The sequence below is a fragment of the Corythoichthys intestinalis genome, chromosome 8 (genome assembly GCF_030265065.1).
Source record: "Corythoichthys intestinalis isolate RoL2023-P3 chromosome 8, ASM3026506v1, whole genome shotgun sequence".
Classification (NCBI taxonomy): Eukaryota; Metazoa; Chordata; class Actinopteri; order Syngnathiformes; family Syngnathidae; genus Corythoichthys; species Corythoichthys intestinalis.
Window position 1 is genome coordinate 9340272 of NC_080402.1, and position 21722 is coordinate 9361993.

Genomic DNA, 21722 nt, shown 5'->3' on the forward strand with positions numbered 1-21722 from the left:
CCATATAAACATTAAAAGCCTTAACTCCATTGACAAACGACATGAAATACATTAGACTTGACAGTGGATGTTAGCAATAACAAAAGATTTTGAATTGAAAATTTCGTAACTCACCTTTCCAAGCACAAGATAGATTCCTGCCGAATTTTCGTGGACGAGGACCTGTTTCACCCAACCAGCAACGAAGTATTTATAAGCCTCCAAGCTCTTGAAGTTTTTCAAATTTTCGTGAGAATAGGCTGATTTTGTGTGGACAAGATAATTGTAAATATCAGCGTAGCAGATGTCAGGCAGACAGGGCGAAGACAGTGGGTCGAAAAACATCGATTTGGGCATCAAATATTGATCTGGCGACTGTATAGAACAAAGCTTTTCCACATAACGCCTTTTATGCAACACATCCAATGAGTTTAAGGCATCAGAAAGGACCGGGTCTTCCATGAAATGCATTTTAAATTCCTCGATCAATTGAAACCAATGCTAATACAGAGACAAAATGACGGACAAGTGGGCGGAACCATACAGCGAGCACGTGGTTTTGTGACGTCGGTGGGTAGGGTCTATAGGTAAAACTGCGCCTTTATAGATTGAACGCGTTAATGCGTGAGTGGGTCGTGCAGCGCATGCGTTAATTAATTAACGTGATTAATTGAAAAACATTAATTACCGTTGTTAACGCAATAAATTTGATAGCCCTACTTAAAGCCAAAACTACTCTGGATGAGTGTAAGACATTTTGTCTGTAACGTTAAATACAATTAGAAAACGATTTAAATAAAATATATTTATATATTAAAAAAAGGCATGTCCGATATTGTTTTGCCGATTCCGATACTTTGAAAATGGCGTGATCGAACCCAATCGATCGGGATATCTTTAGTTGTAAGGATAGAATAGACTTACATTTATCCCTTTTTTAATTACTGAATGTGCTGTTTTTTTGCCCTCAAATGCACGTTTGATTGGCTGATGACTTGAACCCCCCACCACACAGACACACGCACACTCACATAGCCCCAACAGATTCATGTCGACAACATGCCGCCTCCATCGCCCCCTTCGAAGAGAAGGGATATCAGAATCCGAAGTCTGACCTGCATCAGAGTTAGCGTAACATTAAATTGTGTGAACTTGCTTACCTGCAAAACTACTGCGGTCAGGCCATCCTCCACAAGGAACAACGAAGTCCAGCTCACCATCCCGCATTTGGATCATTGCTCGCATTATGTGCATTACGGTAACGCAACACGGTGGCTTCAGAGTGCAAGTCCCTTTATTAAGAAAAAAAAAAAAAAAACAGGGAACAATCCAAAAACTCACATAAATTCTCAGCAGAAGAATGAATGGACGTCACACGGCTTGATATCTATCATCATCTTGGGAAGATTGACAAGCGCTTCTAGTATTTTTACGGCGGCGTGCTGAGCTGGCAGCCATCTTGGGTGGGGCGGTTTCAAACTAGATCTCGAAAAGTACATTATTTCTTTGTATTCCCCGATAATGATGACATCATATTTGTGCCGTATCAGTGCAACACTACGAAGAATAAACAAAAATACGTATAAAGAAAAACTTAGAAATCTTCTGAGTGATTGTGGATGCAATCACTTCATGGACAAAGCAGACAAATGTCCCCTATTTGTCCACTGGAGGTTAAATGAATAGATGCCATTGATTTAGTCAAGAAATAGTAAATGAGTATCAAGTTGAAGAGTCTCAAAAGACTCAAAGTTTAAGAAAGCAGCTCTGGAATCTGGAAATCATCCAGCCTAGAGCTCTGGAACATGGAGCACACATTTAGGCTCCCTTTGTCTCCTTGAATTTTCCACACAAACACACACCTCATACTTAATCTGACTTGATGTTGTGGGAGAAAGAGAAGAATGAGGAGTAAGTTTGGTCACAGTAAGGTGAAGTAGTGTGTGTGAGAGAATGTTGGAGCAAACATTTGTCCAATTAAAGCCCATTTATCCTGTCACAAGTGAAGAACCACCCCAACAGAAACACACACGCAAGAGTGTAGTGGAGGGGAAGTGGGTCACAACCAATTCAGACCTTGAATGGCGGCGCGCTGTCACTTCCTGCGTCCTCACACTGTACGATGCACCTCACTTGTTCTTTCTTTGGACCGGCGCGCCTCCCTGCTGACAGACAGCTCAAAGTGTGACTACCACACACAATGAAAGATGGGCATTCATAGCCAGTATACTAGGTGAATTAGTCTATCATTGTCAGTGGCAATGAGTAAATATTCTGTTGTTTTTGAAAAAAAAATTAACTTAGTTTTTTTAACTGTAATTTTTGTACTTCTTTTTAATATAGAAAAAAAAGGAAAAACTAGGAAATATTCTGTAATTTATTTGAATTATTTGATTTTTAAAAAAAATTAAATCTAAAAGACAAAACTGCAAATATTTTCGCTGGGGAATTTGAAAAAAAAATGCTATTTCATTATTATTATTTTTTTTTAAATCAACTATTGAGTGTATCGTTTATTTAAAAAAAAAAATTTTTCAAATTAACATTTTATTAATTTATAATTCTATTTATTCTTTTAAAATAGGTCAGATGACTTGTACTATACCAAATTTTAATATTGTGTTTTTATTTCAAGTAAAGTTTTTCAAATTAAATAGTCCCCTTGCCCAAGACAAATTGCAAGACAAAAAGCTGGCACCAATGAGTTAAGAAGAAAAAAGGTTTGTAAGTTACGAAGAATAAAGGTTGGAAAGTTACATCGTGTTGCTTTAAAAGGCTTTATTTAAAAAATGAACTTGAGCTTCATTCATTAATGAAAGTTGATTTAATCAATGAGTGCCGTCAATGATGATGGACATTCATAGCCAATAAACTCAGTTTAAATGAATTAGACCTCTATCGTTGTCAATGGCAATGGCAATGATTTATGAGTAAATATTCTGTTATTTGTTTCTTTTGAATTTATTATTATTTCTTTTTTACTTTTTTGTACTTCGTTGTATTATAAAAAGAGAAAAAACTAAATATTCAGTAATTTATTCAAATTTATTTTTTTTTTAAAAAAATTTGAATCTAGAAGACAAAACTGCAAAAATTCTCACTGAGGAATTTCTAAAAATGCTATTTTTTTATTATTATTTTTTAAATCAACTATAGAGTGATTTTTTTTTTCAGATTTTTTTTCAAATTGACATTTTATGAATTTATAATTCTATTTATTCATTTAAAATAGGTCACATGACTTGTAGTATACCAAATTTTAATATTGTGTTTTTATTTCAAGTAAAGTTTTTCAAATTAAATAGTCCCATGCCCAAGACAAATTGTAGGACAAAAAGCTGACACCAATGAGTTAAGAAAACAAAGGTTGAAAAGTTACGAAGAATAAAGGTTGGAAAGTTACCTAGTGTTGCTTTAAAAGGCTTTATTTAAAAAAATGAACTTGAGCTTCATTCATTTACATATTTTTAATAAATGAAAGTTGATTTAATCAATGACTGCCATCAATGATACTGAAAGACGGGCATTCAGAGCCAATATACTCAGTTTAAATGAATTAGACGTCTGTCGTTGTCAATGGCAATGATTTATGAGTAAATATTCTGTTGTTACTTTTGAAAAAAAATTATTTTTTTTTTTACTTTTTTTGAACTTCTTTTTAATATTTAAAAAAACATTATTTGAACTTTTTTTTTTTTTTTAATTAAATCTAAAAGACAAAACTGCAAATATTCTTGCCGGGGAATTTTTTTTAAAATGCTATTTTATTATTATTTTTAAAACCAACAATAGAGTGTTATTGTTTTTTGTTTTTTTTTTAAATTAAATCTAAAAGACAAAACTGCAAATATTCTTGCCGGGGAATTTTTAAAAAATGCTTTTTTTTTTTTTTTTTTTAAACCAACAATAGAGTGTTATTGTTTTTTTTTTAAAAATTAAATCTAAAAGACAAAACTGCAAATATTCTTGCCGGGGAATTTTTAAAAAATGCTATTTTATTATTATTTTTAAAACCAACAATAGAGTGTTATTGTTTTTTTTTTGTTTTTTTTTTCAAATTAACATTTTATTATTTTATAATTCTATTTAATCATTTAAAATAGGTCAAATGACTTGTTCTATACCAAATTTTATTATTGTGTTTTTATTTTAAGTATTTTTTTTTTCAAATTAAATAGTCCCTTGCCCAAGACAAATTGCAAGACAAAAAGCTGGCACCAACGAGTTAAGAAGATAGGAAGATTTTAAAAGGGGAGATACAGTACATACAAGAAGCAACAGAAAAGCAAGGGTGTGTTTAAATCGACAGTAGTAAAAGTAGATCCAATATAGATACAAACATTTTATGAGCAAAAATAGCTTTTACTCTACACATTTTCACACTCACTTCTCTTTAAAGCAGCTAATACAACATAGCCAAGTTTTACGACAGAAATATATTTTCATTTGGCCTTTTTACCCAAGATTGACTTTTTTTCAGGCAGAAGTTTTGTTGCATGGAGACAGACACAAATAAAAACACAAGGCACTCTTTAAAAAGAAGACAAAAAAAACTTCTTTACCTCCCTTGTCATACCCTCACCCTGCCTTCAACTTCCATCCAGAAAGTTAACACCTCTTCCTCTTTCCTATTTCCCTCAATTCTATCACTCCTAACAATAGATTAACATTATCAATTTAAGAAGTCCCCAAATTGTTGGTCTGAATAATTAAACAAAAATGAATAATCTACCCGACAGATGCTTGGGTACGTGCCGGGTAAAAAAACAGTGGCTCGCTTGAGAGGGCTGGAACTTTTGATTCAAGGTGGCCAATTGTGCATCGTTTCAGTCGGGTGACTTTAATCTCCTTGGGGGGAAATAATTGGGAGTCAGTGAGGGAGTTAATCGTGCTTCCCGCTGACCAAAGTCACCACACACACACACACGAAGTCACACTAATTGCCTTTATGCAACATTGTTACCAGCCCAGTTAGTTTTCTTGACTTACGTCGATTAAATTGCAATACACTGACGACATAACTACATCAAATCAATTTACGCCATTGAAGTTAGTGTGTGACTTTTGGTTTAAAGCACAATCATCCACTGTCTCTTGATCGCTCTCTTTTTCAAGCTTTCCGCTCTTGTCTTTTCCGAAGAGGCTAACTAGTAAAGGTCTCATGCCAATTATTAGCATGCTGGGAACCAGGAGGACAGGGAAAAATCCCTGCGTCCCCTTCCAAAGGGAGGATTTTGGCCTCATTGTGGCCGCGTTGGGAGCGGAGGATGTGCAGGGCGTCGTTTGGGAGGGCTGATGTGGTGCTTTTGGCTTGGAAACAATGCAACGCTGTCTGCTACGGGCTAATGGAGGGAAGTGGTGTTTGCACACACACACTCAAGCACTGGTTCAATGAGGTGACATCATGGCATCACTGGGACTGCCTTAACAGATGAAGGAGGAAGTGTAATGTTTGTTCCGGATCTGGTTTGGCGAGCTTGTAAATTTGATAACCATCTACATTGACATAATTTATGCAAAGAACAGGGTAATGAAACTGTACAGAGTCGTTCAGTGGTAGAGTATTTGACTACAAATCAAGGTCCCCACCTTAACTTTGGGTGCCCCCTATTGACTTTCAGTCCAAACTATTATGCCACATTCTCCATTTCTACCTGTTTACATCATTTAAAGGGTATGTAGCGGCAAAGGGGGTGTGAGACATCAATAGAACCGTTATGTGCCAAGATAACAAATATTGATAAAGTTAACAAAAAAATCAATCACATTAATGAGCAATTATCGAAAATAGATCGAAAATGACGAACATTCCCGAAAGTGTTCCGGAAACAGCCGAATGGGGCGGGGACGTCACGACAAGTGATTGACAATCGAGGCGGAGCCAGGTGCCATTGTTTTTTAACGACGAGAGAGTAGCGTTGGGGTTTGTTTGACGAAAACATCACAAAAATGGTTCAAAACTGCTGTGCTATGTGGTGTACAAATAGTTATTTATCGGAATATAGTATCCATGAGTTCCCGAACGCGAAAAAAAAAGCTGGACTATGCAGACAATGGGTAAAGTTCGTCCGTGCAAAGAGGGCTAATTTTCTAGACACAGCCTCCGGCACGCTTTTCTGTGGTGCGCATTTTCCACCTGAAAGCTTCTCGAACAATGGACAAGTGAAATCGGATTTTGCTAAAAGATTGCTGCTCAAAGGAGATGCGGTGCCGACCATACACGCGCAGCGACCTAAATGTCCCGAGATATCAAGAAAGAGGACGATGACTAGCAAAGGAGGCTAAGGCTAAGCAAAGGAGGGGAGCAGCCAAGCTCGAAATGGCCAGAGTGAGTACTCTTTTACAATAAAAAAATGTCACGCATTGGATACAGGACTGGACACATGTATACATTATCGTTCGTAAAATATATAGAACAAATCCTCTGATCCCATTCATATTTGTGTCTGTTGGCAGAGCGAAAAGCTATGATAGCGCAATAAATGATAATTATTCTATGCATTCCTTTATTTTGCAGTCACGGTGTATCAGCTTCACAAAAAGAAATGCAAAACAAATCATTGGTGTTTCCCACACGATCTGCTGCCGATGTTTCATCAGTGTCATTGCTCCCCTCAATGACCGTTTCATTACGCTGCATTGGCGTTCGTTTGGGCTCAAATTGGTAACGTAAAACACCGATTAAACCTTCGTAACTCTTCTCGTCACCATTAGATAAACATTCGTTACGTCCTTCTACGTCGGATTCGTTGCTGAAACTAGAAACGAAATTGTCTGCCATCATCGCCGCCATTCAGTATTAAAGCACTGAGCCTTTTTCTTGTTGAAGAAACACCCCTCACTGTCAATTCTGAATTCTCTTTTATTGACAACGAGGGGTGTTTCTTCATGAGGGAACCTGGAATATGTGCAGGACGAACACAATGCATCAGCATAAACAGCTCAAAACACCCCTAATTCTCCCCTCACTAGAAGGAATTCTATTGATGCAGATAGGCGCTGCCCCCCTAGTGGCCGGTGGCACTCTCTTCACTTGTCGTGACGTCACGCACACAATCTGCCAGATCTCGGGCGCCGGTCGTTTTAGCTTGACAATCGAGCCAAATTTCTCTCATTTTCTTGTGTGTAATTACACGAAGTGGCATGATATGAATACAAAAGGCATGCGTTTATGGATAAATGATGGAATATTAACATTTTCCCAGGGCATGACATACCCTTTAAGGGTATAGCTGTAGGGGTATAGCTCAGTGGTAGAGCATTTGACTGCAGACCAAGTAGTCCCCAGTTCAACTCTGGATGCCCCCTTAAGACGTTTCTATGAGTCTGTGTGTAATGTGATAATGTTCGAATTACAGCTGAAACGAATACTCGAGTTTAAGAACTGATCCAAGTAATTTTATTCACCTCGAGTAATCGTTTATTTTGACAGCTCTCAGCATCACGTTTTGCTCAGACTACCTTTAATGCGGGACAACGCGCTGATGCCATGTGCGTAGAGGAAGAAGCAAAAAAAAAAAAAAAAAAAAAAAACTTACTGCAGCCGACAGCCGCTGCAATCGACGCCAACGTTGCTAAATACTATCCCGCACGATGCTACGTTGGTAGCAGGTGGCGTCTGATGAGTCTCAAAGAGATCACATGTATGTTGAACTAGATGCGAATTGACAGACTCGGCCGCGTCTGGGCAGCGTTAGTAAACAGCCGCCATCTTAAAGCAGTAGAGCGCTAAGCGCTACTAAATAGCGCTAAGCGCTAATAAATAAGATTAACGTTACTGTCACGAGCTCACGTAACGTTAGCCCTGCGGAGGGCTAGGTTTCTTTTCATTATGACCACTGTCGATGCGTGGCTAACGTGTCTTACATACAGGCTTTAACATAACACAGAGTTGTGGAGTGATGAGGGTGTAAAATAAAAACTCAATAATGCTAACAATTTTAGCTCAGTAGTCATTGCTGGATAAAACACCAAGTAGAACTGGTCCCTAATGTGCTCCAATACAGCCTGTATCATACATTTATTTTGTACACAGCAAAAACTCAAAATCCTATCAGGACTTACAGTTTAGACTAACTTAAATCTTAAATACAACTTAAAAATGGCTTGACACAAATAGAAATTCAATTGTAACACGTGGGAAAAAATCCTAACTTTTAAGTGATGTGTGTTATCAAGCGTAACGGCATTTTTAGGTATATATATATATATATATATATATATATATATATATATATATATATATATATATATATATATATATTTATTTATTTATTTATTTTTTATTTTTTTAAATTAAGATGTAAAGTTTTTTTGAGTGAAAGCAGTGAATTAGTCTTTTTTTTAAATTGTAGTTACATCTGAGATGCAATTGTTGGCTGTTTTCAACAATATACATCAAAAATAAAGACATCGATTGACTGAAAACGGTTCAAGATTAGATGAAATGTCTTGTTTTCTCATGTATATTTATAAGTGCTCTTCACCTAAAAATATATTTGTTTTATCCGATTAGTAGATTAAACGATAGAATTTTCAGTCGATTACTCGATTACTAAAATATTCGAGAGCTACAGCCCTAGTTCAAATGTACCTATTCACATCCTTTCCAAATGTATTTACCACAAAACTTGCAATCATGGTCAGGGCATGTTTACCAGTGGTGGATTATTTCCCTGCAGATCAAGAGGTCCGCAGTTCAATTCTGGGTGCCCTCTAACTAGTTGCTTTCAGACCATATATTAGGTTTGACTGTTCAAATCGACTCAGATACTTCCTTCACTGATGTATTTGTCATGAAAGTGTTGCTTATTCTAAAGGCGTATAGTGGTAGAGCATTTAACTGCAGATCAAGAGGTCCCCAGTTCAACTCTGGGTGCCCCCTAAATAGTTTATTTGAGTCTGTGTACTATATGAGAAGATTTAAATGCACCCTTTTGTTCCTTTGCAAATGCATTTACCACAAAAACTGCAAGTCATCATTAGATGTTGTACCTCAGTAGTAGTGAGTTTGACTGTAAATCAAGAGGTCTCCAGGTCAACTCTGGGTGCCCCCTAAATTGTTCATTTCACTCTGTGTCTTATGCGAGAATGTTCAAATGCACATCATTACTTGTTTTCCAAATGCATTTGCAACGAAAACTGCAAGTCATGGTAAGGGTGTATATATCAATGGTAGAAAATTTCACTGCCGATCAAGAGGTCCCCAGTTCAACACTTGGCGCCCTCCCACTAGTTGCTTCAGACCAGATATTCGGTATGACTGTTCAAACCGACTCAGATACTTCATTCACTGATGCATTTACCATGAAAGTGCTGGTTACCCTAACGGGGTGTATCTCATGGTACAGCATTAACTGCACATCAAGCTGTCCCATATTTAACACTTGGGACCTTCTCACTAGTTGCTTTCAGACCATATATTCTGTATGACTCTTCAAATCGACTCAGATACGTCGTTCACTGATGCATTCGCCAAGAAAGTGCTGCTTACGGTAAGGGGGTATAGCTCAGTGGCAGGGCATTTGACTGCAGATCAAGAGGTCCCCATTTCAACTCTGGGTGCCCCCTAAAATGTTCCTTTGAGTTTGTTTATAATGTGAGAATGTTCAAATGCACCCATTTACTTCCTTTCCAAAAGCATTTGCCAAAAATGCTGCTAGCGGTAGATTATTTCACTGCAGATCAAGAGGTCACCAGTTTAACTCTGGGCACCCTCGAAGTAGACCATATATTAGGTATGACTCTTCAAATCGACTCAGATATTTCATTGAATGGTGCATTTTCCATGAAATTGATGGCTACATGAAGGGGGTATAGCTCAGTGGTAGAGCATTTGACTGCAGATCAAGAGGTCCCCAGTTCAACTCTGGGTGCCCCCTAAAATGTCCCTTTGAGTTTGTTTATAATGTGAGAATGTTCAAATGCACCAATTTACTTCCTTTCCAAAAGCATTTGCCAAGAATACTGCTAGCGGTCGATTATTTCACTGCAGATCAAGAGGTCCCCAGTTTAACTCTGGGCACCCTCGAAGTAGACCATATATTAGGTATGACTCTTCAAATCGACTCAGATATTTCATTGAATGGTGCATTTTCCATGAAAATGAGGGCTGCATGAAGGGGGTATAGCTCAGTGGTAGAGCATTTGACTGCAGATCAAGAGGTCCCCAGTTCAACTCTGGGTGCCCCCTAAAATGTTCCTTTGATTTTGTTTATAATGTGAGAATGTTCAAATGCACCCATTTACTTCCTTTCCAAAAGCATTTGCCAAAAATGCTGCTAGCGGTAGATTATTTCACTGCAGATCAAGAGGTCACCAGTTTAACTCTGGGCACCCTCGAAGTAGACCATATATTAGGTATGACTCTTCAAATCGACTCAGATATTTCATTGAATGGTGCATTTTCCATGAAATTGATGGCTTCATGAAGGGGGTATAGCTCAGTGGTAGAGCATTTGACTGCAGATCAAGAGGTCCCCAGTTCAACTCTGGGTGCCCCCTAAAATGTTCCTTTGATTTTGTTTATAATGTGAGAATGTTCAAATGCACCCATTTACTTCCTTTCCAAAAATATTTGCCAAGAATACTGCCAGCGGTAAATTATTTCACTGCAGATCAAGAGGTCCCCAGTTTAACTTTGGGCACCCTCGAAGTACACCATATCTTAGGTATGACTCTTTAAATTGACTCAGATATTTCATTGAATGGTGCATTTTCCATGAAAATGATGGCTGCATGAAGGGGGTGTAGCTCAGTGGTAGAGCATTTGACTGCAGATCAAGTGGTCCCCAGTTTAACTCTGGGCACCCTCGAAGTAGTCCATATATTTGGTATGACTCTTCAAATCGACTCAGATATTTCATTGAATGGTGCATTATCTCAGTAAATGGGTATAGCTCAGTGGTAGAGCATTTGACTGCAGATCAAGAGGTCCCCAGTTTAACTCTGGGCACCCTCGAAGTAGACCATATATTAGGTATCACTGTTCAAATCGACTCAGTTACTCCTTCACTGATGCATTTGCTATGAAAGTGCTAGTAATTTTAAGGGGGTATAGCTCAGTGGTGGAGCATTTGACTGCAGATCAAGAGGTCCTCAGTTCAACTCTGGGTGCCCCCTAAAACGTTCCTTTGATTATGTTTATAATGTGAGGATGTTCAAATGCACCCATTTACTTCCTTTCCAAAAGCATTTGCCAAGAAAACTGCCAGCGGTAGATTATTTCATTGCAGATCAAGAGGTCCCCAGTTTAGCTGTGGGCACCCTCGAAGTAGACCGTATGCTAGGTATGACTGTTCAAATCGACTCAGATACTCCTTCACTGATGCATTTGCTCTGAAAGTGCTAGTCTCACTAAGGGGGTATAGCTCAATGGTAGAGCATTTGACTGCAGATCAAGAGGTCCCCAATTCAACTCTGGGTTCCCCCTTAAATGTTCCTTTGAGTCTTTGGAAATGTGAGAATCTTCAAATGCACCCATATACTTCCTTTCAAAATGCATTTGCCCAGTAAACTGTGAGTCGTTATAAGGGGGTGTAGCTCATGGTACAGCATTCACTGCACATCAAGCTGTCCCATATTTCACACTTGGTACCTTCTCACTAGTTGCTTTCAGACCATATATTCTGTATGACTCTTCAAATCGACTCAGATACGTTGTTCACTGATGCATTCGCCATGAAAGTGCTGGTTACAGTAAGGGGGTATAGCTCAGTGGTAGAGCATTTGCCTGCAGGTCAAGAGGTCTCCAGTTTCACTCTGGGTGCCCCCTAAAATGTTCCTTTGAGTTTGTTTATAATGTGAGAATGTTCAAATGCACCCATTTACTTCCTTTCCAAATGCATTTGCAAAGAAAACTGCCAGCGGGACATTATTTCACTGCAGATCAAGAGGTCCCCAGTTTAACTCTGGGCACCCTCGAAGTAGACCATATATAAGTTATGACTCTTCAAATCGACTCAGATATTTCATTGGATGGTGCATTTTCCATGAAAATGATGGTTTCATGAAGGGGGTATAGCTCAGTGGTAGAGCATTTGACTGCAGATCAAGAGGTCCCCAGTTCAACTCTGGGTGCCCCCTAAACTGTTCCTTTGAGAGTGTGTATAATGTGAGAATGTTCAAATGCACCAATTTACTTCCTTTCCAAATGCATTTGACAAGAAAACTGCCAGCGGAAGATTATTTCAATGCCGATCGAGACATCCTGAGTTTAACTTTGGGCACCCTCAAAGTAGACCGTATATTCCGTATGACCAAATCGACTGAGATACTCCTTCACTGATGCATTTGCTATGAAAGTGCTGGTTATTCTAAGGGGGTATAGCTCAGTGGTAGAGCATTTGACTGCAGATCAAGAGGTCCCCAGTTCAACTCTGGGTGCCCCCTAAAATGTTCCTTTGAGTTTGTTTATAATGTGAGAATGTTCAAATGCACCCATTTACTTCCTTTGCAAATGCATTTGCAAAGAAAACTGCCAGCGGGACATTATTTCACTGCAGATCAAGAGGTCCCCAGTTTAACTCTGGGCACCCTCGAAGTAGACCATATATAAGGTATGACTCTTCAAATCGACTCAGATATTTCATTGGATGGTGCATTTTCCATGAAAATGATGGCTTCATGAAGGGGGTATAGCTCAGTGGTAGAGCATTTGACTGCAGATCAAGAGGTCCCCAGTTCAACTCTGGGTGCCCCCTAAAATGTTCCTTTGAGTATGTTTATAATGTGAGGATGTTCAAATGCACCCATTTACTTCCTTTCCAATAGCATTTGCCAAGAAAACTGCCAGCGGTAGATTATTTCACTGCAGATCAAGAGGTCCCCAGTTTAGCTGTGGGCACCCTCGAAGTAGACCGTATGCTAGGTATGACTGTTCAAATCGACTCAGATACTCCTTCACTGATGCATTTGCTCTGAAAGTGCTAGTCTCACTAAGGGGGTATAGCTCAGTGGTAGAGCATTTGACTGCAGATCAAGAGGTCCCCAGTTCAACTCTGGGTGCCCCCTTAAATGTTCCTTTTAGTATGTTTATAATGTGAAGATGTTCAAATGCACCCATTTACTTCCTTTCCAAAAGCATTTGCCAAGAAAACTGCCACCGGTAGATTATTTCACTGCAGATCAAGAGGTCCTGAGTTTAACTGTGGGCACCCTCGAAGTAGACCGTATGCTAGGTATGACTGTTCAAATCGACTCAGATACTCCTTCACTGATGCATTTGCTCTGAAAGTGCGAGTCTCACCAAGGGGGTATAGCTCAATGGTAGAGCATTTGACTGCAGATCAAGAGGTCCCCAGTTCAACTCTGGGTTCCCCCTTAAATGTTCCTTTGAGTCTTTGTATAATGTGAGAATCTTCAAATGCACCCGTATACTTCCTTTCAAAATGCATTTGCCCATTAAACTGTGAGTCGTGATAAGGGGGTGGAGCTCATGGTACAGCACTCACTGCACATCAAGCTCTCCCATATTTAACACTTGGGACCTTCTCACTAGTTGCTTTCAGACCATATATTCTGTATGACTCTTCTAATCGACTCAGATACGTTGTTCACAGATGCATTCGCCATGAAAGTGCTGGTTACACTAAGGGGGTGTATCTCAGTGGTAGAGCATTTGACTGCAGCTCAAGAGGTCCCCAGTTCAACTCTGGGTGCCCCCTAAAATGTTCCTTTGAGTTTGTTTATAATGTGAGAATGTTCAAATGCACCCATTTACTTCCTTTCCAAATGCATTTGCAAAGAAAACTGCCAGCGGGACATTATTTCACTGCAGATCAAGAGGTCCCCAGTTTAACTCTGGGCACCCTCGAAGTAGACCATATATAAGGTATGACTCTTCAAATTGACTCAGATATTTCATTGAATGGTGTATTTTCCATGAAAATGATGGCTGCATGAAGGGGGTACAGCTCAGTGGTAGAGCATTTGACTGCAGATCAAGAGGTACCCAGTTCAACTCCGTGTGCCCCCTCAAATGTTACTTTGACCCTGTGTATAATGTGAGAATGTTCAAATGCACCAATTTACTTCCTTTCCAACCGCATTTGCAAAGAAAACTGCCAGCAGGAGATTAATTCACTGCAGATCAAGAGGTCCCCAGTTTAACTCTGGGCACCCTCGAAGTAGACCATATGTTAGGTATGACTCTTCAAATCGACTCAGATATTTCATTGAATGGTGCATTTTCCATGAAAATGATGGCTTCACAAAGGGGGTATAGCTCAGTGGTACAGCATTTGACTGCAGATCAAGAGGTCCCCAGTTCAACTCTGGATGCCCCCTAAACTGTTCCTTTGAGTCTGTGTATAATGGGAGAATGTTCAAATGCACCCATTTACTTCCTTTCCAAATGCATTTGCCAAGAAAACTGACAGCGGAAGATTATTTCACTGCATATCAAGACGTCCTGAGTTTAACTGTGGGCACCCTCGAAGTAGACCGTATGACTGTTCAAATCGACTGAGATACTCCTTCACTGATGCATTTGCTATGAAAGTGGTGGTTAGCCTAAGGGGGTATAGCTCAGTGGTAGAGCATTTGACTGCAGATCAAGAGGTCCCCAGTTCAACTCTGGGTGCCCCCTAAAATGTTTCTTTGAGTTTGTTTATAATGTGAGAATGTTCAAATGCACCCATTTACTTCCTTTCAAAATGAATTTGCCAAGTAAACTGTGAGTCGTGATAAGGGGGTGGAGCTCATGGTACAGCACTCACTGCACATCAAGCTCTCCCATATTTAACACTTGGGACCTTCTCACTAGTTGCTTTCAGACCATATATTCTGTATGACTCTTCTAATCGACTCAGATACGTTGTTCACAGATGCATTCGCCATGAAAGTGCTGGTTACACTAAGGGGGTGTATCTCAGTGGTAGAGCATTTGACTGCAGCTCAAGAGGTCCCCAGTTCAACTCTGGGTGCCCCCTAAAATTTTCCTTTGTGTTTGTATATAATGTTCAAATGCACCCATTTACTTCCTTTCCAAAAGCATTTGCCAAGAATACTGCCAGCAGTAGATTATTTCACTGCAGCTCAAGAGGTCCATATATAATGTTCAAATGCACCAATTTACTTCCTTTCCAAAAGCATTTGCCAAGAATACTGCCAGCAGTAGATTATTTCACTGCAGATCAAGAGGTCCCCAGTTTAACTCTGTGCACCCTCGAAGTAGACCATATATAAGGTATTACTCTTCAAATCGACTCAGATATTTCATTGAATGGTGCATTTTCCATGAAAATGATGGCTGCACGAAGGGGGTATAGCTCAGTGGTAGAGCATTTGACTGCAGATCAAGAGGTCCCCAGTTCAACTCTGGGTGCCCCCTAAACTGTTCCTTTGAGAGTGTGTATAATGTGAGAATGTTCAAATGCACCAATTTACTTCCTTTCCAAATGCATTTGACAAGAAAACTGCCAGCGGAAGATTATTTCAATGCCGATCGAGACATCCTGAGTTTAACTTTGGGCACCCTCAAAGTAGACCGTATATTCTGAATGACCAAATCGACTGAGATACTCCTTCACTGATGCATTTGCTATGAAAGTGCTGGTTATTCTAAGGGGGTATAGCTCAGTGGTAGAGCATTTGACTGCAAATCAAGAGGTCCCCAGTTCAACTCTGGGTGCCCCCTAAAATGTTTCTTTGAGTTTGTTTATAATGTGAGAATGTTCAAATGCACCCATTTACTTCCTTTCAAAATGAATTTGCAAAGAAAACTGCCAGCGGGACATTATTTCACTGCAGATCAAGAGGTCCCCAGTTTAACTCTGGGCACCCTCGAAGTAGACCATATATAAGGTATGACTCTTCAAATTGACTCAGATATTTCATTGAATGGTGTATTTTCCATGAAAATGATGGCTGCATGAAGGGGGTACAGCTCAGTGGTAGAGCATTTGACTGCAGATCAAGAGGTACCCAGTTCAACTCCGTGTGCCCCCTCAAATGTTACTTTGACCCTGTGTATAATGTGAGAATGTTCAAATGCACCAATTTACTTCCTTTCCAACCGCATTTGCAAAGAAAACTGCCAGCAGGAGATTAATTCACTGCAGATCAAGAGGTCCCCAGTTTAACTCTGGGCACCCTCGAAGTAGACCATATATTAGGTATGACTCTTCAAATCGACTCAGATATTTCATTGAATGGTGCATTTTCCATGAAAATGATGGCTTCACGAAGGGGGTATAGCTCAGTGGTACAGCATTTGACTGCAGATCAAGAGGTCCCCAGTTCAACTCTGGATGACCCCTAAATTGTTCCTTTGAGTCTGTGTATAATGGGAGAATGTTCAAATGCACCCATTTACTTCCTTTCCAAATGCATTTGCCAAGAAAACTGACAGCGGAAGATTATTTCACTGCATATCAAGACGTCCTGAGTTTAACTGTGGGCACCCTCGAAGTAGACCGTATGACTGTTCAAATCGACTGAGATACTCCTTCACTGATGCATTTGCTATGAAAGTGGTGGTTAGCCTAAGGGGGTATAGCTCAGTGGTAGAGCATTTGACTGCAGATCAAGAGGTCCCCAGTTCAACTCTGGGTGCCCCCTAAAATGTTTCTTTGAGTTTGTTTATAATGTGAGAATGTTCAAATGCACCCATTTACTTCCTTTCAAAATGAATTTGCCAAGTAAACTGTGAGTCGTGATAAGGGGGTGGAGCTCATGGTACAGCACTCACTGCACATCAAGCTCTCCCATATTTAACACTTGGGACCTTCTCACTAGTTGCTTTCAGACCATATATTCTGTATGACTCTTCTAATCGACTCAGATACGTTGTTCACAGATGCATTCGCCATGAAAGTGCTGGTTACACTAATGGGGTGTATCTCAGTGGTAGAGCATTTGACTGCAGCTCAAGAGGTCCCCAGTTCAACTCTGGGTGCCCCCTAAAATTTTCCTTTGTGTTTGTATATAATGTTCAAATGCACCCATTTACTTCCTTTCCAAAAGCATTTGCCAAGAATACTGCCAGCAGTAGATTATTTCACTGCAGCTCAAGAGGTCCATATATAATGTTCAAATGCACCAATTTACTTCCTTTCCAAAAGCATTTGCCAAGAATACTGCCAGCAGTAGATTATTTCACTGCAGATCAAGAGGTCCCCAGTTTAACTCTGTGCACCCTCGAAGTAGACCATATATAAGGTATTACTCTTCAAATCGACTCAGATATTTCATTGAATGGTGCATTTTCCATGAAAATGATGGCTGCACGAAGGGGGTATAGCTCAGTGGTAGAGCATTTGACTGCAGATCAAGAGGTCCCCAGTTCAACTCTGGGTGCCCCCTAAACTGTTCCTTTGAGAGTGTGTATAATGTGAGAATGTTCAAATGCACCAATTTACTTCCTTTCCAAATGCATTTGACAAGAAAACTGCCAGCGGAAGATTATTTCAATGCCGATCGAGACATCCTGAGTTTAACTTTGGGCACCCTCAAAGTGGACCGTATATTCTGAATGACCAAATCGACTGAGATACTCCTTCACTGATGCATTTGCTATGAAAGTGCTGGTTATTCTAAGGGGGTATAGCTCAGTGGTAGAGCATTTGACTGCAAATCAAGAGGTCCCCAGTTCAACTCTGGGCGCCCCCTAAAATGTTCCTTTGAGTTTGTTTATAATGTGAGAATGTTCAAATGCACCCATTTACTTCCTTTGCAAATGCATTTGCAAAGAAAACTGCCAGCGGGACATTATTTCACTGCAGATCAAGAGGTCCCCAGTTTAACTCTGGGCACCCTCGAAGTAGACCATATATAAGGTATGACTCTTCAAATCGACTCAGATATTTCATTGGATGGTGCATTTTCCATGAAAATGATGGCTTCATGAAGGGGGTATAGCTCAGTGGTAGAGCATTTGACTGCAGATCAAGAGGTCCCCAGTTCAACTCTGGGTGCCCCCTAAAATGTTCCTTTGAGTATGTTTATAATGTGAGGATGTTCAAATGCACCCATTTACTTCCTTTCCAATAGCATTTGCCAAGAAAACTGCCAGCGGTAGATTATTTCACTGCAGATCAAGAGGTCCCCAGTTTAGCTGTGGGCACCCTCGAAGTAGACCGTATGACTGTTCAAATCGACTCAGATACTCCTTCACTGATGCATTTGCTCTGAAAGTGCTAGTCTCACTAAGGGGGTATAGCTCAGTGGTAGAGCATTTGACTGCAGATCAAGAGGTCCCCAGTTCAACTCTGGGTGCCCCCTTAAATGTTCCTTTTAGTATGTTTATAATGTGAAAATGTTCAAATGCACCCATTTACTTCCTTTCCAAAAGCACTTGCCAAGAAAACTGCCACCGGTAGATTATTTCACTGCAGATCAAGAGGTCCTGAGTTTAACTGTGGGCACCCTCGAAGTAGACCGTATGCTAGGTATGACTGTTCAAATCGACTCAGATACTCCTTCACTGATGCATTTGCTCTGAAAGTGCGAGTCTCACCAAGGGGGTATAGCTCAGTGGTAGAGCATTTGACTGCAGATCAAGAGGTCCCCAGTTCAACTCTGGGTTCCCCCTTAAATGTTCCTTTGAGTCTTTGTATAATGTGAGAATCTTCAAATGCACCCATATACTTCCTTTCAAAATGCATTTGCCCATTAAACTGTGAGTAGTTATAAGGGGGTGTAGCTCATGGTACAGCATTCACTGCACATCAAGCTGTCCCATATTTTACACTTGGTACCTTCTCACTAGTTGCTTTCAGACCATATATTCTGTATGACTCTTCAGATCGACTCAGATACGTTGTTCACTGATGCATTCGCCATGAAAGTACTGGTTACAGTAAGGGGGTATATCTCAGTGGTAGAGCATTTGCCTGCAGGTCAAGAGGTCTCCAGTTCAACTCTGGGTGCCCCCTAAAATGTTCCTTTGAGTTTGTTTATAATGTGAGAATGTTCAAATGCACCCATTTACTTCCTTTCCAAATGCATTTGCAAAGAAAACTGCCAGCGGGACATTATTTCACTGCAGATCAAGAGGTCCCCAGTTTAACTCTGGGCACCCTCGAAGTAGACCATATATAAGGTATGACTCTTCAAATTGACTCAGATATTTCATTGAATGGTGTATTTTCCATGAAAATGATGGCTGCATGAAGGGGGTACAGCTCAGTGGTAGAGCATTTGACTGCAGATCAAGAGGTACCCAGTTCAACTCCGTGTGCCCCCTCAAATGTTACTTTGACCCTGTGTATAATGTGAGAATGTTCAAATGCACCAATTTACTTCCTTTCCAACCGCATTTGCAAAGAAAACTGCCAGCAGGAGATTAATTCACTGCAGATCAAGAGGTCCCCAGTTTAACTCTGGGCACCCTCGAAGTAGACCATATATTAGGTATGACTCTTCAAATCGACTCAGATATTTCATTGAATGGTGCATTTTCCATGAAAATGATGGCTTCACAAAGGGGGTGTAACTCAGTGGTACAGCATTTGACTGCAGATCAAGAGGTCCCCAGTTCAACTCTGGATGCCCCCTAAACTGTTCCTTTGAGTCTGTGTATAATGGGAGAATGTTCAAATGCACCCATTTACTTCCTTTCCAAATGCATTTGCCAAGAAAACTGACAGCGGAAGATTATTTCACTGCATATCAAGACGTCCTGAGTTTAACTGTGGGCACCCTCGAAGTAGACCGTATGACTGTTCAAATCGACTGAGATACTCCTTCACTGATGCATTTGCTATGAAAGTGGTGGTTAGCCTAAGGGGGTATAGCTCAGTGGTAGAGCATTTGACTGCAGATCAAGAGGTCCCCAGTTCAACTCTGGGTGCCCCCTAAAATGTTTCTTTGAGTTTGTTTATAATGTGAGAATGTTCAAATGCACCCATTTACTTCCTTTCAAAATGAATTTGCCAAGTAAACTGTGAGTCGTGATAAGGGGGTGAAGCTCATGGTACAGCACTCACTGCACATCAAGCTCTCCCATATTTAATACTTGGGACCTTCTCACTAGTTGCTTTCAGACCATATATTCTGTATGACTCTTCTAATCGACTCAGATACGTTGTTCACAGATGCATTCGCCATGAAAGTGCTGGTTACACTAAGGGGGTGTATCTCAGTGGTAGAGCATTTGACTGCAGCTCAAGAGGTCCCCAGTTCAACTCTGGGTGCCCCCTAAAATTTTCCTTTGTGTTTGTATATAATGTTCAAATGCACCCATTTACTTCCTTTCCAAAAGCATTTGCCAAGAATACTGCCAGCAGTAGATTATTTCACTGCAGCTCAAGAGGTCCATATATAATGTTCAAATGCACCAATTTACTTCCTTTCCAAAAGCATTTGCCAAGAATACTGCCAGCAGTAGATTATTTCACTGCAGATCAAGAGGTCCCCAGTTTAACTCTGTGCACCCTCGAAGTAGACCATATATAAGGTATTACTCTTCAAATCGACTCAGATATTTCATTGAATGGTGCATTTTCCATGAAAATGATGGCTGCATGAAGGGGGTATAGCTCAGTGGTAGAGCATTTGACTGCAGATCAAGAGGTCCCCAGTTCAACTCTGGGTGCCCCCTAAACTGTTCCTTTGAGAGTGTGTATAATGTGAGAATGTTCAAATGCACCAATTTACTTCCTTTCCAAATGCATTTGACAAGAAAACTGCCAGCGGAAGATTATTTCGATGCCGATCGAGACATCCTGAGTTTAACTTTGGGCACCCTCAAAGTAGACCGTATATTCTGAATGACCAAATCGACTGAGATACTCCTTCACTGATGCATTTGCTATAAAAGTGCTGGTTATTCTAAGGGCTCAGTGGTAGAGCATTTGACTGCAGATCAAGAGGTCCCCAGTTCAACTCTGGGTGCCCCCTAAAATGTTCCTTTGAGTTTGTTTATAATGTTCAAATGCACCCATTTACTTCATTTCCAAAAGCATTTGCCAAGAATACTGGCAGCGGTAGATTATTTCACTGCAGATCAAGAGGTCCCCAGTTTAACTCGGGTGCCCCCTATTCAGCTTCTTTCAGTTCTGAAGTAATTTCATAACATACCAAATAGGGTCACAATTAAAGTAATTAAACATTGTCTAACAAATAAAGCATGAAAAAATAAAAATTTATATGTTGTATATTTGACAAAATAATCGCGTTTTCAAAGTTCGAGCCTGAAAGGGGACGAATCCGGAAGTGAGACGTTACAACGAGAACAGCGATGGCAGCGCACCATTCGGCAGCCATACAAAGCCCTTCAAACAATGATTCAAACATTTATGAAAATTAACGTCACATGAAAGAGTCGGAGATTTGTTGGTGCACTGAGAAGCTGGACCAACAAATCACATTCCTGACATTTAAAAAAAAAAAAAAAAAAAAAACTTGAAATTTGCGGCATCTTGGGAGCAAGCAGCCAGGATCAAACAGTATTTCAACATGCCAAAAAGACTTGTATTTACTGTCTTTTTTCAATAAGAAGGAAGATGATTCAAAACGAGTCAGAAAAGCACATAGAAAAGAAAGAAAAAAAGGAAAGTCCCACACTATGGCAAGTGGGCATTGGCGTTTTGTTTTCAGCACCATTTTCTGCACAATGTAATGTTCGTAACTGTGTGCGGGCCCATGAAGGGGCCATCGGACAGCAGAGTGGTGACGTAGCAGGAAGTACGTAAAAGAGCGAAGTTGGCGGTCGCATGTTGCAGCAGTCTGCTGTTATTTTTGTTATTTGTTATTTAACCGTTGCCACAATAAATTGAAGGAAGCCATCATTCACTCCTCTC

The 21722-nt window shown here is 40.1% G+C and overlaps 1 protein-coding gene and 27 non-coding genes across 29 annotated transcripts in view; 27 read left to right on the top strand and 1 right to left on the bottom strand.

Annotated features, from left to right (window-relative positions):
• Positions 1–31: 31 nt before the first annotated feature.
• pla2g6 (phospholipase A2, group VI (cytosolic, calcium-independent)) overlaps positions 32–21722 on the bottom strand; it is a 46381-nt gene continuing 24690 nt past the window's right edge. The window contains exon 21 of one of the 2 annotated variants that reach the window (XR_009064207.1): positions 32–1271. The gene's annotated coding sequence lies outside the window, so the exon portion shown is untranslated. The remainder of the gene's footprint in view (positions 1272–21722) is intronic. The other variant, XR_009064208.1, reaches the window with a different exon arrangement.
• On the top strand, positions 9478–9549 carry trnac-gca (transfer RNA cysteine (anticodon GCA)). Its single transcript has one exon. It is a non-coding gene; the product is annotated as a tRNA-Cys (tRNA).
• On the top strand, positions 9789–9860 carry trnac-gca (transfer RNA cysteine (anticodon GCA)). Its single transcript has one exon. It is a non-coding gene; the product is annotated as a tRNA-Cys (tRNA).
• On the top strand, positions 10100–10171 carry trnac-gca (transfer RNA cysteine (anticodon GCA)). The gene has a single exon. It is a non-coding gene; the product is annotated as a tRNA-Cys (tRNA).
• trnac-gca (transfer RNA cysteine (anticodon GCA)) lies at positions 10411–10482 on the top strand. Its single transcript has one exon. It is a non-coding gene; the product is annotated as a tRNA-Cys (tRNA).
• Positions 10722–10793, top strand: trnac-gca (transfer RNA cysteine (anticodon GCA)). Its single transcript has one exon. It is a non-coding gene; the product is annotated as a tRNA-Cys (tRNA).
• On the top strand, positions 11029–11100 carry trnac-gca (transfer RNA cysteine (anticodon GCA)). The gene has a single exon. It is a non-coding gene; the product is annotated as a tRNA-Cys (tRNA).
• trnac-gca (transfer RNA cysteine (anticodon GCA)) lies at positions 11339–11410 on the top strand. The gene has a single exon. It is a non-coding gene; the product is annotated as a tRNA-Cys (tRNA).
• On the top strand, positions 11992–12063 carry trnac-gca (transfer RNA cysteine (anticodon GCA)). Its single transcript has one exon. It is a non-coding gene; the product is annotated as a tRNA-Cys (tRNA).
• On the top strand, positions 12298–12369 carry trnac-gca (transfer RNA cysteine (anticodon GCA)). The gene has a single exon. It is a non-coding gene; the product is annotated as a tRNA-Cys (tRNA).
• On the top strand, positions 12609–12680 carry trnac-gca (transfer RNA cysteine (anticodon GCA)). Its single transcript has one exon. It is a non-coding gene; the product is annotated as a tRNA-Cys (tRNA).
• Positions 12919–12990, top strand: trnac-gca (transfer RNA cysteine (anticodon GCA)). The gene has a single exon. It is a non-coding gene; the product is annotated as a tRNA-Cys (tRNA).
• Positions 13229–13300, top strand: trnac-gca (transfer RNA cysteine (anticodon GCA)). The gene has a single exon. It is a non-coding gene; the product is annotated as a tRNA-Cys (tRNA).
• Positions 13572–13643, top strand: trnac-gca (transfer RNA cysteine (anticodon GCA)). Its single transcript has one exon. It is a non-coding gene; the product is annotated as a tRNA-Cys (tRNA).
• On the top strand, positions 14194–14265 carry trnac-gca (transfer RNA cysteine (anticodon GCA)). The gene has a single exon. It is a non-coding gene; the product is annotated as a tRNA-Cys (tRNA).
• trnac-gca (transfer RNA cysteine (anticodon GCA)) lies at positions 14495–14566 on the top strand. The gene has a single exon. It is a non-coding gene; the product is annotated as a tRNA-Cys (tRNA).
• Positions 14838–14909, top strand: trnac-gca (transfer RNA cysteine (anticodon GCA)). Its single transcript has one exon. It is a non-coding gene; the product is annotated as a tRNA-Cys (tRNA).
• On the top strand, positions 15239–15310 carry trnac-gca (transfer RNA cysteine (anticodon GCA)). The gene has a single exon. It is a non-coding gene; the product is annotated as a tRNA-Cys (tRNA).
• trnac-gca (transfer RNA cysteine (anticodon GCA)) lies at positions 15545–15616 on the top strand. The gene has a single exon. It is a non-coding gene; the product is annotated as a tRNA-Cys (tRNA).
• On the top strand, positions 16468–16539 carry trnac-gca (transfer RNA cysteine (anticodon GCA)). The gene has a single exon. It is a non-coding gene; the product is annotated as a tRNA-Cys (tRNA).
• trnac-gca (transfer RNA cysteine (anticodon GCA)) lies at positions 17212–17283 on the top strand. The gene has a single exon. It is a non-coding gene; the product is annotated as a tRNA-Cys (tRNA).
• On the top strand, positions 17518–17589 carry trnac-gca (transfer RNA cysteine (anticodon GCA)). The gene has a single exon. It is a non-coding gene; the product is annotated as a tRNA-Cys (tRNA).
• trnac-gca (transfer RNA cysteine (anticodon GCA)) lies at positions 17829–17900 on the top strand. The gene has a single exon. It is a non-coding gene; the product is annotated as a tRNA-Cys (tRNA).
• trnac-gca (transfer RNA cysteine (anticodon GCA)) lies at positions 18130–18201 on the top strand. Its single transcript has one exon. It is a non-coding gene; the product is annotated as a tRNA-Cys (tRNA).
• On the top strand, positions 18440–18511 carry trnac-gca (transfer RNA cysteine (anticodon GCA)). The gene has a single exon. It is a non-coding gene; the product is annotated as a tRNA-Cys (tRNA).
• Positions 19706–19777, top strand: trnac-gca (transfer RNA cysteine (anticodon GCA)). The gene has a single exon. It is a non-coding gene; the product is annotated as a tRNA-Cys (tRNA).
• On the top strand, positions 20049–20120 carry trnac-gca (transfer RNA cysteine (anticodon GCA)). The gene has a single exon. It is a non-coding gene; the product is annotated as a tRNA-Cys (tRNA).
• On the top strand, positions 20450–20521 carry trnac-gca (transfer RNA cysteine (anticodon GCA)). Its single transcript has one exon. It is a non-coding gene; the product is annotated as a tRNA-Cys (tRNA).